The sequence below is a fragment of the Hippoglossus stenolepis genome, chromosome 12 (assembly GCF_022539355.2).
Source record: "Hippoglossus stenolepis isolate QCI-W04-F060 chromosome 12, HSTE1.2, whole genome shotgun sequence".
NCBI lineage: Eukaryota > Metazoa > Chordata > Actinopteri > Pleuronectiformes > Pleuronectidae > Hippoglossus > Hippoglossus stenolepis.
Window position 1 is genome coordinate 7,383,453 of NC_061494.1, and position 15,524 is coordinate 7,398,976.

The window sequence follows — 15,524 nt, forward strand, 5'->3', positions numbered from 1 at the left end:
CTCGATTTCATAAACCATCCTGTTGAAGTTATCCCACCAGCTCATCCTGAAACGCTATCATGAACCTGATGAATGGCTTTTCATCTGGGCTGTAAATATTTATCCGTTGCACAAATCCAAATTCCATTATGGGAGTAAACATAAACATTTCTCTGTCTTAAGCAGGCCTATATGAAATTAAACAATTTAATGCTGACAGAGAGTTCAGCTAAGTGCCACCATATGGTCAACGGTGGTTCTCAGGGCTGCAATGTTAGTTCCGTGCGTAGTCTGTGTCTGACAACATCTTGGCTCTCAGCGGCCCCTCGTCTCCAAACATGCTGCATATGTTGCTCCACGCACACCCACCAGCGCCGTCCGGCTAAAACCCCCCCGAACACAGGAAAAAGGTTTGTAATTTGTCACGACTGTGTCAGAAATGAACTGATGTGTTTGGGTTTGTGGCCGACAACCATTGAAAGCTGGAAGGGGGGGGAAGTGATCCCGGAGTCCGTTTGTTGTGGGTGTCAGTGATACAACAAATGGCTCACTCATGCTTAGATGACGTCCACGTCTGTGACTAGGTTTATGTAAGGGCTAATAACCACAGGCCCCAGAGAGCAGAGGAGCGTGGACTTTTTTTTTTTTTTGGCAAGTAAATTATTTCTCTTTTCAATGGTGTGCAGCATTTTCGTATAAATACACGTCAATTATGCAACTCTATGACCAATTGATATAACACAGCTGTGGTTCAAGTTATAGCCTCTTATTCAAAGTTTGACATTGTCTCTTTTAGTTTTCACGACTCCGTCTAATAAAAAGTAAATGGATTATTTATGCAACAACATTGATGTCTTTACTTCTTCACAACTTGCTGGATATTAGAGGCACCTTCAAGGTGTATGAAACAAAGTTTTGTTAATATGTACATGCTATACCTTGATAAAATGGGTAGAAGCTCAGCTAAATGCCCATGACAACCATTTTCACCCCAAATCAGACACAATTCAAACACCGTGCAATTAAATCAGCATGTCAAACACACAAACCAGCAATAATGTTCAGATGATGTGCTATGGAGGTGTTGAGCTGTTACTGCATGATTTCATAGAAGACATTCACTCTAAACTATTATTTAGAAATCTTTATGTTGTGTTCCATCATGATCTAGTAACATCTACAGTGATTCTTAATCCTCTGTAGAAATCTCACAAGTGTTACCTTCATGTAGATACCAAGATTATTTTTATATAAACACTTTACATACTGACATACACTATTCATTTTGAGGATCTAATTTCTGAGCAGGGGCCTGAGAAAAGACCAGATTTTAAGAGGTTAACAGAAAATCCAAGGAAAAAGATGTCCCAGCATCAGGACCATTGTTTGACACACAATCTTCAGGTGATGCCGTATGAAATACATCAGAAATGTAGTAAGAACTACTGGGGGGAGTGATTCTGCATCTTTGCAAGTTTGCATGACATGTGAAAATGCAAACTTGCAAAGATGCACAACTTTTTGTTTGCATGACGTGAAAATGAACCCAGACTGATCTTGAGTGGTTTTCGAGCCCCTGAGTGTATAAGTATACATCGGTTTAGCTCTGCAGAGGAGGCAGGGGGACGTGGCCCAGGCCACATGCTACCATTTGTGCGATAAGGAGCTCATTAGTCACCACTCGGTCCATTACTGGTTCCGGGCCTTGTGGCACCAAACTGTCTGCACCCATAGCTCCTAAGAGAGTGGGGGTCTCGATGTCGGTCCCCTGTGCTCCCCTGAGCCTGGGCAGATAGCATCACGAGCAGCAGCAGCAGCAGCAGTTAGACCCTGAAACCTAACCACCTCCTCTAACCCCCCCCCCCGACTTAATTAGGCCATAATTTTACTGTATACCACAGTGTGGAGACATTGGCCATGTGGGGAAAGGGGGGTGGGGGTAAACAGGGGTTGAATAGTGGTTCCAAAAGTCCCATTAAAGGCTTTCAGCAGCTTTGAAGGGCTCACGTTGTCACTCATTAAGCCACAAATGTTTTTTATTTCTGCAGACATCAGCATTCCACAATATGATCAGTAGTTTTAGATCAATAACCATCAATTGCCACAATTGCTCCGCAACAAACTCTTCTTAAACAGAAAATGTGTTTTCGCCATCAGTTTGAAAAAGTGGTTAATGGCTTCCCCCCACAGCAACACACTGAGGTGAGCCATACCGCTGCACGAATGTAAAAATGGGTAAATAGATTACCATCTCGTCCTTCATACTATTTTCACTGGAGCCCGTCCAGTCGGCTTATTACCGCCAGAAACAATGTGTCCAGTGTGTAAGCATTTCCTCGTCAGCTCTCGGGGCAGCAGGAAGATAAATACTTGCACGCACATTCTGTATATTTTTCACATTTTCTCACATTGGGCAACGTTAAACCAAACACACAACTGAAAGTATGCGCACACATGGGTTTCCTGCACACGCGGTGAAAACTGTCTCTTGTCAGCGTTACTCAGCAACCAATTTCTCCAACTGTTCCTCAACCTGGCAACACACACTGCGAGAGAACGACAGAAATGAGGAATGTGTTGCTGACCAACGGGGGGAAAAACCCTAAGTAACTATCTGTCCCTATATTCCTCTCAGACACACCATAGCTGAAACCACACAAGCCCCAATTTTGGTCAAAAAAGGGTATTTTAATACATAATTGACAAAGCAGTAAATTATACCATAGTAAATGAGCAAGGCTATTGTTGGACAACCACTGCAGTAAATGGCTTTTATACTCGTTGCATTCTTTCACGGAAGGAATGTACCAGGGTGCGAAGATACCGCCAAGAATTACACGGCCTCAATCTCCCATTGGCTCTCACTCTTTCTCTCTCACTTCTGTACTGTAGAGTATCCTCTCTCTCCCTCATCACACACATCTGAGTCCATCATTCTATTCACGACTTTGTGAGTCCCAGTTGAGGATCGCACAGGCGTGTGTGTGTGTGTGTGTGTCAGTATACATACAGCTGGCGTGTATGTCACCATTTGCACTGTTTAAACACAAACACACTGCTGGTCTCCTTTATTGCTTAACACATATTTCACGACTTTTCCTGCCCAGCAGCAAGAGGAAGACCGACCAACCTCTGTCGTAAATTTTCTGCCAGCGCACACAACCTGGAGCATATGCCACACAAGAACACACACACACACACACACACACACACAGAGAAGGAGGGTGTATCTCAAAGGAAGATTTTTATTTGAACAGAGAACTCTCACCATTATCTACCTCCTCAAATAAAAGGATTTACACCCTAAATGTAATTTAAACACACTCAGTTGATGACTTTAGCTTATTTTCTCCACAACAGATAAAGTATAGCTGATCACCCCCCATATGAATAAACATCATATCAATCAAAGTGGATGGTGTGGTGCTCGTGACTGGCCGCTCTTCACTTCACCAGGCTAATGGGAAATCAAATCTGGGGAATGTCTTTAGCTCATTGCTCATCTTCAGGACGCCCGGCCAATTAAATGGATCCAATTCATCAGACATGATTCATCCCCAACACAAACTCATATTTACCTCCACTGTGATTGATGAGGATCATTATGATGATTCAATTTGGTCTGAATGTGTCTGTATGACAGCTGTCTGTGTCTCAGGCTCCCTGGGACTCTGCACTGTAAATCCTTTATGTCTGTAGATGCGGGTGAAGACAAAAATAGGGGGGAGTTTTTTAGTATTTTGTGGTAGGTATAGGTAATGTGTACATGTGTGCAGTATTAGTATCGTGTGTGGTGAGTGTTTGACCGTCATGGACTTCTCTGCTGCTTTTTCTGTGCAGTCTCATGTGTTTTGTGGTTTGGACGAGAGACAGCGACCATCAGCTGGACACTGGAATTCGCAGTCTGCTCTTTTGTTACACACACAAGTTTTGGGAGCCTTCTCACACACACACACACACGCGCGCTTGCTCCTCAACAGCACAGTGTGTGTTTGTGTTGTCCGGTGTTTATTTGGTTTCTGTTTGGAGTGTGAAGATATCCGTGATTAAAAATGCAAGGGGAAGGGGGGGGGGGGAAATTAGATTTCCATCCAAAGCTGAGTAATACACTGTTTGCTAGTGTGACGGCATCTGTGTCGGGAAAGACCGTTTCAGCAGTGGAGTCATGGCTTGGTGCTCATTATGTTCATTTGAGTCTGTTTATTTGTCCAGGGGAAAAAGATATAAAACTGGTCAGACTGACGCCTGAAGACTGGAGACATGCACCCGGACTGAGATGGTCAACACACAAACACATTCATGCTCTGTGGTTACATAACATAAACACCCATATTACTGCTGCTGCATCAAAACTCATACATCTTGTAAGAAGAAGTGGAAGCTTTGTTTTAAACTCGTTCGGGATTATTCTCTTACACAGACGTACACCCGTTTGCATGCAAAACAGTCATTTTCAAATGTAGTGCCACGCATGCACTGTATTGACTAATGAATGTATGTGATACAAAATCTGATCTTGGGGGTGTTTTTTATTGTTGCATTCCTTTTTATGGGATCGTTTCCCCCACGGCCATATATAAACTTAAGACGTACTGTTGCCAGTAAGAATAAATCCCCCAGCTGAGCACTAATTGTGTGATTTAAAGCATAGTTGTAGAACACCTCAGTGAGGCCCCACACTGACTTTGTGTGGACATTATACAGACTGGCCTGCACAGGGGCCGCAGAACTAGAAAGTAAGGGGGTCAAGGTGGAGACGGTGAAGACGTTACATACGTTTCACAACATACGACCACTGCCCCTCTTTTCCTTTTTTTCTCTTTTCTGTCGTGTGGATTTCCCATTCAGTCCCTTTCTGCTGATTTAGTTTAACAGTTGTATTATCTTACCCATCATGTAAATGGCTGCAGTGGCACATTCTGCCCAGGTTTGTGTGACCTGCAGAGCGAGTGGAAACCAATCCAGAGCCACAGGGGAATTCACTCTCAGCAACAGTTTATGGTTTGAAAATGACAAAACTGTGACCTTCCAGATCTGTCCTGGCCTAACTTCAAGAAAAACGATGCCCATTCAATTTGTGTCAGTTTCATTTGGATGTTGATGACAGAGAGTCATTAAAGACCTAAGAGTCAGACTGTTTGATTTATATTCTCATGATTATAGTAAATTATAATCACCTGAACCATGTGTTTCTTATCAAATGTGTAATAATAATCATAATCATCATTATCATCATTTTCTTAAAAGTTACGAAGTGCTTCTCGAGGACAAAACAACAACACAATTAAGATTTTAAATAATAATGAAAATAACTTTAAATAACAATCTTTTTGTACTCTTTGCTCAAGTGTTCTCCCTTTTTTTTGTAAAATGTTAATTCCTTTATCCTGTAAAACAACATTATTCTTGTAGAAGGAGGGGGTAAAAAAAATCCATAATAGAGGAAGTCAGATTCAAGAGTTTCCCAGTTTGCGAGCTAAAGCTCCCTGCAGATGCTTTCTTGTCATTCGCACTAAGCGCTGGTCCTGGAGGAGTTCTCAAACTCCCACAATCCACCTCACCACACTCATAGTCATGAGGCCTGGGAAGACCATAAAGCCTTTTTTACAAGGTGACACGACATAAAAACGCAGGGAGAACAGAGAAAGAAAGGGGGTAACATGGAGGAAAAAAGAGTATACCTTTTCCATTTACTCTCTTTCCATCGCAATTGTTTGATCCAGTGCTTTCTCATTGTGTGTGTGTGTGTGTGTGTGTGTGTGTGTGTGTGTGTGTGTGTGTGTGTGTGTGTGTGTGTGTGTGTGTGTGTGTGTGTGTGTGTGTGTGTGTGTGTGTGTGTGTGTGTGTGTGTTTGTGTCTAAAGAGTGAGTGTATTTCTGTGAGTGTTTTTAGCTGCATGGCTGGCGGGAATGGGTGGGCCCGGGTGCCGTTCCCTGTCTGCCATCACCCATGTCCACTTACACACACTCTGGGCCTCAGTGGGAATGAAGAGGGGATTATGGCTCCGACTGATCCTGGAGGGGCACACACTTAACACTACTGTAAACAACATGGCCATTTGAGTGGCTCACACCAGGCTGAACTTTAGAGGTGAAAGCTGGGGTACACAATATGCCTGTGTACAGAGGACTGTGGTGGTCTTAGGAAGATCCGAGATGTAGGGGAGAGTAGTTCGATAACTTTTATCAAAACCATGTCAGTGCTGCTTTTCTTGCTTTAAAGATAATTCCAGTTAAGTTAACTTGGATTCAATTTTTTTGTAGTTTGGGGCATCATTCGTTTAACTAATGACAACCTTTGCTCACCAAAGTAAATCAAAAGAAAATGACCACATGATGAGGCAGGTTCAAACAGTAGTAGTAAACAACTTGTGATAATGTTGTTCCTCAGCCACGTTACAAATACATGGTCAGCATGGTAGGTCAAAGTTGAACCAAGAATTTGGTCCATAAAGTTTGATGGGAGACTCTCGAGGGATCACTTTGACCTGCAAACCATGATGGTCACAGGACCATCAGAGAGATAGTTTCAGGATCCTCGCTAGAAAGAAGTTTATTCAGAAATTAGTAAGTGAAGGATATAAACAATGCTGAAATTAAAGTCTGTGCCAGTGAATAATTAGACCACAGTAGGTTCAACAACACTGCTTTTAATGTTATTTTTATAATGTTACAACATAAATATTTGTGTAGAAATTGATATTTGAAAACAAGTTGGACTTTTAGCTGGACTTTTATGTTGCCTCCTGTGTGCTCCACCCATGTTCCGGACATTTTCCTGATGTGTTGTTCGTATGTGAAAGACAAACTCCAGTAAATGTCTGGACCGAGTTTGAAAACGGCTGCTGTAATAAGAGCTCGCAGCTGGATAGTACATTAGTTTGCTGTGGTAGGGTTTGCCACATTGGTCCCAATCTATTAAATGAACCTGGCTAAGCTGATTTTATGTCTGAACGTATCTAACTGCATGTTTTTCTTACCCTGTCAGACTATTTCTCGGGGATGTTCCAGCTGAATTACAGCATCATTATTATTTAGAGGAGTGATATCCAAAACTATAAATCATAGAACTTACAAGTTAATAAGAAGTACTGGATTGTCATTTAATAAAGGCTTGTGAGAAAAAGGTCTTAATACTTCCAGCTGTAGAGTTTGTGAGTTCAACTCTGAGGAGGAGATGATGATTTTATGATATATTGATCCGTGGTTCTGGTACAGGCCTGTACATGTGACTTGTTCCTGTTTTGTTTTAAAGCACGTTCTCTGAAGTGGTCTCTGCAGGGTCTGGGCTTTTTGCTCTTTTGTTTGTTTTCTCTCCCTTTCGATTAGGGAGGCCTCAAGGATTCAACATAATGGCCTCGCTCAGAGGAACGGGATAAAACGAGGCCAGTTCCAGGAGAAGGGAAAGCTAGAGATGGGGCTTAGTGATGTTTTTTTGCGTGACAGAAGTTCATATAAAAAGATTTTGGGCCATAATTTGCTTGGCTTGGGCCAGCTCCAGAGAGGCAGAGGAATTTTATTCTGTTGCAGGAGTAGGGGGGATGGGAGGGAAGTACAGAAACCTGCCCCAGTACAACACCCAACACAATATGGTTCACATTTTTCTGCTTCATACTAAGTGTACCATGAATTATCTCGCTTTCCAGTTGAAGGGGGGAAACTTTGATTCCATCTCATGTGAAGCAGCGCGGCTGAAATGCAGCGTATGCATTCTACAGACCAAATCAGAGTGTAGATCAGTCTGACTGCCAGGCCGACACGCAGACTTCTGCCTCCTTCCTCAGACCTACTTTCCCTGCTCGATATGTCTGGATATAAAAAGTAAACACTTACAACAGACATGGGTGATGGCATACAATGAATGTTTGCAGCACTGAGTACTGTGCCGATCGTTCCCTCTTTCCTGAGCTGATGACAGCCAGGACACAGTCTCTCATAAACATAATACATCACTTTTGATGCGAGTGACTCATTTCACACCATTTATTCAGTCTTTTGATCAACTGTCAAGGCCGTATGCACAGGCAGCCAAATGCAACCTGAGCTGGTTTCTGAGTGCAATTCAAACATCATTATCGTCAACAAGCAGGAGCAGAGTCATGGGGTTGTTTTGGACGTCTAAGCAGTGAAGTTTCTAAGGCTACGTCCACTCTCTTAAATTTTCAATTGCAAACACATCAACTTTGCCACAGATATGCCTGGCGTCCACACTACTGCAGGGTCTTAAAGATGCTAAAACAGAGGAGTTTGGAAATGTTTCCGTCCGTGTTTTAGTTGGAAAACTCCAGGACTGCAACCCTAACCCTAGATGTTTGGAAACAATGACGTAGACACTCACAACCTCTTGCCGATTGGGTCTTCTTGATCACAATGTAGCCTTTGCTTATTCGATAAACTCCTATCACATGACAGCCTTCTGGAAGAAAACAATCGGCATTAGTCTCTGCTATCAGTGCAAGTCGCAACATGGGTAATAAATTACAAGCGTCTCTGACCCAGTTGTGCAGTTAAATTCTGCATTTTACTATGATACATCTGTTTAAATGCATAGGAGACTAGATATTATTCAAGTAACCTGCGATTTATGCTGTCACAGATTACTGTGCCCAGTGGCGTTTTCAGCCATACATAGAATTTGTGTGAGTGATCACATGATATGCATTTTCAGGATTGGAGAGGGATTAAAACTCTTGAACAGAGAGACATTTTGAAATCTCTCTTTTCAAAGGAAAACCTAGCAGTATGGTTGTAACCGAGAGTAAAGTAGTTTTGTCCTGTTCTCTGCCGCTCAGTGTGAGGCCACTCTGCCCCTCTCCCATGGGAATGATCTTCAGAGTTAAGACTCCGGGGGCCACGGAATTTCAGTGAAGCACCAATGGTTTATTTTCGCAGCCCTCTGTGGTGTGTCTCATCCGAGCCTAACCAGCTCAGCCCGGCCTGGCTCTGTGCAGCTCATGGAGCAGCTCAGGAAGGGCCCGTCACTCCAGATGGTGGTTCAGTCCCTGCCAAGCGAGAGGGTCTGAAGGCCTGGCTGCAGGCCTAGAACCACAACCTCTGACAGGCTAAAGCCTCGGGCCCTTCTGAACCAGCACAATGCACCTTTTCAGGGGCCCTCTCTGCCTTTGCTCCCCCCCTTTCAGTGCTCAGGCAGGGGCCAGCCACCTCATGGAGCCTGGGAGGGAATGTATTCACAGCAGAAATGGGATGAGGTTCAAACTACGGATTCATATGTTCCCAAGTGGGACACATGGAAAACACCAGACAGACTTCATAAAATCAGAATATAGACAAGGTCAATGACTAGAGGTATAGAAGCACAGCAGCAGTGTATTATTATACATCACCATTATATTGATCCGTGACTCAGACTGAAGCATAAAGCAGCAGTTTTTACTCACCAAGAATCTAAACTCTTCACTGGAAAATGTGAGAAATGGACAAAAGTATCGAGGCCCAGATGAGATGGAAGCTAACCTGCGAGTGACCCTGCAGCTCACTGTGTGTCTGAGTCAAAGCCTGCAGCGCACCTTCTACTGCTCGCCTCTTTTTCCCTGTGCATGTACGAACTGCCTCAACCGCAGCAGTCTGCCCACACCCATCATTGTCTCTGAAAGAAATAATCCGAAATGTTGCAACACTTCACTATTGGCCGCAAGTGGCGGCAAATTCAGAAAAAGCAGGCAAGAAACTGTAGATCTGAAGGGCTTTGAGGTACAGTAAAGTGATTAAGTCAGGAGCTACAGAGTAATTATTTAGTCTTGCCTGGGCAGGACAGACAGAGCCGTCTCTTGTTGTTTCTGAGCAGGCGGGCAGGTACAGCGGCATGTCACTCACAGCGCACTTTTGTTTAATGACCTCCTTACAGTAGATAATGAGAGAGAGGGAGCGAGAGAGAGAGAGAGAGAGAGAGAGAGAGAGAGAGAGAGAGAGAGAGAGGGGGGCTACATCCATACAAGGTTTTAGTTTGAAAATGATGTTTTCAAACTAAAACAATGTCTGTCCACGCACTCTGTATTTGTTTTAATCCCCATCCATATTGAGTCAAACATACTCGAAGGTGAAGTGAATATCGTGAGTCAAAGTTCGCAAAAAGTTGAACTCCACGTGAAGCCACACTGCGATTTGCCTCATCACAGGAAGATCATTTTGAATTCCTCTCCTATAGCTCAAACAGATTGGAATTGAACGGGATGTGAAGGTTTGTTACTGATACATTTGCGAATGTGTGACAGAGCCCTTACACATGTCACGTGACCACTCACTGGGTATGTGCATGCCCGAGTAAACAAGAAGGCATGTGTGTGCCAGTGTACAAAGCAATTGCTGGAATTGCTTGACTAACAGCAGATGTAAGCAGTTGTGTCATTGCAAAATGCAGAATTCAACGAGCAGCTGTTAGCAAAGACAACAGGGTCAGAAGCACTTGTAATTGATTATCCATGTTGTGCTCCACACTGGGAGCTGAAGCTAATGCTTTTTTTTTTTCTGGAAGGGGATCATGTGATAGGAGCCTGACGAATCAGCGAAGGCTACGTCCTGACTGAAAAGACCCAATCATCTGGAGTTTTCAAAGCTAAACAGGGTCAGCAGTGTTTACTTGTGGACACCAGGCGTATTGAAATGAAAAGTTGCAGTATTTATGCAGCCAGAGAGAGGGAGAGAGAGGGGGGTGGATGGAGAGTGAGAGAGAGGGAGAGAGTTTCCCTTTACCTGCCCCCAAACTGTCAGCAGCACGCAATCACTCCAGCCCTTCTAGTCAGAGAGGGGGTGAGGGGCTTGTGATTGACCAGGGGTGAGAGGGTGGGAAGGGGGAGTCAGGAGACACAAACACAGGCGGAAAAGAACCAACAAAATGTTGAAAGCGTGTGTTTGAAATTGATGAATTGAACGGAGGGGGTGAGTTTCTGGGTGAAGGTGAATGAACTGTGTTGGCATTTGGAGAAACAGTGCACCTCTTGTTAGTTGGAAAGAGTGTTGCAGGTAAAAAAAGAAGGGGGAGGTTGTGTGATGGTGATTTATTTCCCATGTGATTTATGTGCCCCCGTCTGTCACCATGGCATTGTCATGGTGATCATTCGTCATTCGGATTGCGAAAAAAAAAGGCCACCTGACAAAGGTAGGCGCCAGCTTTTGCAGCTGAGTATATGTAAACTTTTCCTCCCGGACGCTGGTGGGAACACATAACTACTCAGACCTAGAAATGTCAGGAGACTGTTGTGTTATGTGTAACCTGGAAGACATTCATTTCACTGAATGACTTGAAGTTAGATAAAATCATTCTTATGGGTCCAAATCATGCATTTGACAAATATCTCCTTCACTCTCACTATTGGAGAATAAAACACTCCTTAACTCCCTTTCCAATCAATCCTAACCTCCCTTCTTCCACTTCCTGCCCGCCTCCTCCTTTCCCCCCAACACTGGTGTGTTTGGACCCCCGAGCCGTAGCTCTGACGAACTGCACTCCTGAACAGTTTCAATTAAACATCATTTATGGGCACTCTTTTTTTTTTTTTACAAGCCTTTTTATTGGCCTGGGTCTGTGTTTACTCATGACAGTAATGGTGCTGGAGTGGGTAACTGTGCTGTGTGTACACTGCCATACATCTCCATCCAGCCTGTCTCCTGACATGGAGGCCGGCCCTTGTTACTCCACCTCTCTGTGCTCCAGTAATACGCTGGGCCTTCAGTTCAGCTGAGCGTGCAAGAGGAGAGAGCTGCAGCTTATCTCTACACTTGGCCTCGCATATTTCCTCAGATTTTGCTGTTTGCTCTTCTTAACTCTCTCTTGACACAATTGCAAGGAACATAATAATGTAAATACACTGGTATGGAGTGTCCACTGTGATTCTGGCTTGATCAGCTGCTCCAGCAGTGAGAGAAGAACAGACAATATCCCACAAATTAATGAAATGAAGCCCAATAGATGCATATAAAGTGTGAATATACTTTAAATTAATTCATCAGCCACTATTTTTATTTTTAAAACCACAAACCACCTTAAATATCAGTCACTGCAACCAACAGATTTGTGAATTAATAAAATCAGATAACTGGTCACGTGGATTGATTTTCTCCTTTCTGAAAACAGATGAATAATGTGATCTGTGGCTCCTTCCAACGTGGGGAAGATTTAAAAGACACTGGCATATACTAGGCAGAGCTACAAGGGAGTTTTATGGCCACAGAATAACGTCATATTATTACGAGAATGAATCCATATTCGAGAAGAAAGTTGTAATATTACATGATTAAAGTTGTAACTGTGAAGAAAGTTGCAATATTATGAGAATTAAGTTATAATTTAATGAAAAATGTAGCCTAAAATTACAACTGCAATATTACCACTTTATTCTTGTAAATTGACATCTTTAATTATGACTTCGAGCTTGTAATATTATCGCTTGTTCGTTGTAATAGTGGGACATTACTGCTTTTCTTCTCAAATCTCACATTTCTTCCCTTTAAGTGGCCCTAACACTCCTACAGAGCAGACCTGATAACAGACATTTTTGATATGCATTGTGGGAAATATGGCATTTCATCTCTCCTGCATTCATTTCAGTTTCTCATGAAACACAGATTTACCTCTGTCACATTCCCCGCCACGAGCACAAAACAATTCTAACCACATGAGGCATTTTGTTTGTGCAGAGAAATAAAAATCATACCATTGGAAAACCCATGTTTGACACGTTGGCTGGGATTTCATCGGCGTGCGTCAGGGTTTATGGCTTTTGATGTCACCAGTGACATCATCGCTGCAGGACTAGACACTGGGGAGTAGGGCTGAGTGATGGGGTGAGTGTTGTGATTGGCACAACTGGGCAGGGAGCGTTATGACGAGTTCATTTACAGAACACACCCAGAGCTGTAAAGCATGTCATGTTAGCTCAGTGTGACACACCTCAGTGTTGACTGCGGCAGAAATGTGAATTCTGTGTGTGGGTCTACATTAGCTGTGTTCAGTCAACTGTGCAGTATTCAACCTACTTAAATCTGACTAAACACTATTAAGTGGGACACATTATTCTCTCAGTTAACAAATAAAATCAGTCTAGACTCTCGTTCTGGCTCCTCTGTTGTCTTCATCGAAACAATTTAGGTTTGACTCCAAGAGCCGTTACCTCAGACTTTCAGACGAAGCTAAGTCAGCATATCAACTAACTGGAAGTGGAGTCTGTGAGTTACAATTGCTCAGACACAATTGCGCCATTAGTGGATAAGGATCCTAAGGGCCAGCAAACCACACACACGTCCCCACTCGCACATACACAAGAGTCGCAACCACAAACACACACTCCATTTGTTTATCCTTCCATGCAGAAACAGACACGGTGTCGTGCGTGCCCTTAATCAAACACAAGCAGGCCCCTCCCTCTCGTGAGCACTGACCTGGCGATGAACCATTAATTATCTGCTACCCAATGCCAGCGCCTTGACAGATTCATACTCTGACCTGATTGGTCAAATGGCAAAGAGTTTATCGAAGTACCTGCTTTAAATGCAGGAAATAAAACAATAGGTTTAACATAATGGGGAGCCCAGATGTCTTCAAATGAGATTCTGGTTTCCTTGTAAGAGCTTCACTTATTATCGGCTGGAGTCTGGTGAGGGATGATAGGGTTACGTCCAGGATTAATCCTTGGGCACCGAGGTTACTTGGCAGCTTTGTTAAACTTTGAGTCACCCTCTAAACTGAGGCCCACCGCGGCCTCCAACCCTCTGACCCCTCCTCCTCTCCTGGGGTTGGGGTCTTATCTCCAGTGGATGTGGGCTCCTCTGGCTTCACACAAAGCCCCATGTTGACATTCCAGAAGACCGAGCCTTGTGCAAACACACCAGGCCCCACCAGATGGCTAGGCGAGGGAGGACAGGGCTATAGGGCGAAGGACGCGGAGGAGGACGAGGAAGAAGAGGAAGAAAACAGCGAGATCGGAACGAAAATCGCTTTGAGGACTAAAATGTCAGGGTACCCCAGCACATCATCAGCCGGTCACAGTGCCAGATGGCAAATGAAGTGTCTTGTCACTTTACTGGAGCAAAGAGCAACACATTTGTGCCTAAAATACAATTCAATCCCTTCACACATATTGTTTTTCTTGTGTCCTCCAGCTTCTGCCCCATCTCCCTAAAGTCATTCACAGCTAATTCTTCGGGGTCACTGGGTTAATCTTCAGAGCATTAGGGGAACCATGGAGGAAAAAGACCCCAAAATGAAAAACTCATTTAAGGCTTTGACTGAGTGCAGTGGGTTGTGTTTATCAGTGGAGGGCAAGAGAGCATCACTGCCGCTGTGAGTCCCCGGGGCATTTGTGCAGAGGACTTAACAACAGAATGCATTTTGTGTTGCAGTTTAAAATATGAAAGCGACCCCGTTCTGCAAAACTGTGCGAGGACGTGTGTACACATACATTTTAAAGTGTGGTTTGATTTTAATATAAGAGGGAACTGTGCAGCATGAAAAGCAGATTCGTTAACGGAGAAGAGGAACAACAAATCTTTTTAATTGTCCTATGCAGCACAATCTGTGTGGGGTGATTCAATTTTCTATCATGTAAATTAATGCTTCAAGTTTTAATATTGACGTGATATGAGAATCTGCTGTATTTTACTGGAACAATAAAATAAAGGCTTTTCTGCTTTAAATGAGTTGTTATTTGCCTTCACCTGATCACTGACTAATGACTGAGGTCATAGGTAAGCCTGATCTACGACGTGATCAAAGTGATATCCCCTGAAAGAGCGAGCTCTAACCTAGGATCCTCACTGACATCAGACAAAGTGCGTTCGTCTCCCAGAAATGCACCAACATCTCAGGGGCATTTTGTCAAGATGGAACAATATAATCCTCCACTTCATCTCCTCGGAGTTCACTTCTCCCTGCTTGTGTATGTGAGTGTGTGTGTGTGTGTGTGTGTGTGTGTGTGTGTGTGTGTGTGTGTGTGTGTGTGTGTGTGTGTGTGTGTGTGTGTGTGTGTGTGTGTGTGTGTGTGTGTGTGTGTGTGTGTGTCAGCCTACAGCACAATATACAGCCATTCCGATAAAAGTGTGCAACAGTCAGTGTGGATATCCGGCTGCCTTTCTCTCTGCTCCCCCTCTAATGAGTGTGTGTGGAGCTGTGGTTTATCCTGCCACTCTTTCTTTCCAATCCCCCTCCAATCCTCCAGGGCTGTAGCTGCTCCCCCCCCCACCCATCATATTCTATGGAAAAAAGAGGAATGTTTTCTGAGTGATTTTCCCCTCCAAGCCCTTTTCAGGTTCCGGAGACATGAGGGGGCACGTCTATTGGAGGAAGACTGTATGTTTATTCAGAACAAGTTGAAGCTTGGTGTTAGACGGGATCCAGGTTTATGTTAAAGAAGACTCTTAAACTTAATATGCTCACCTTTGCCAGAACCTAGGGCTTGGTGTTGTGGCCAAAAATTACATCAAGATAAAATTGTTCTTATCACTTGGTAATTATCTTGATAAATATCACGTTGTTATTTCTTTGAAGTTTAACGGCAGATTTATGCTCCTGAGTGAAGTTTGTGGTTTAAACTC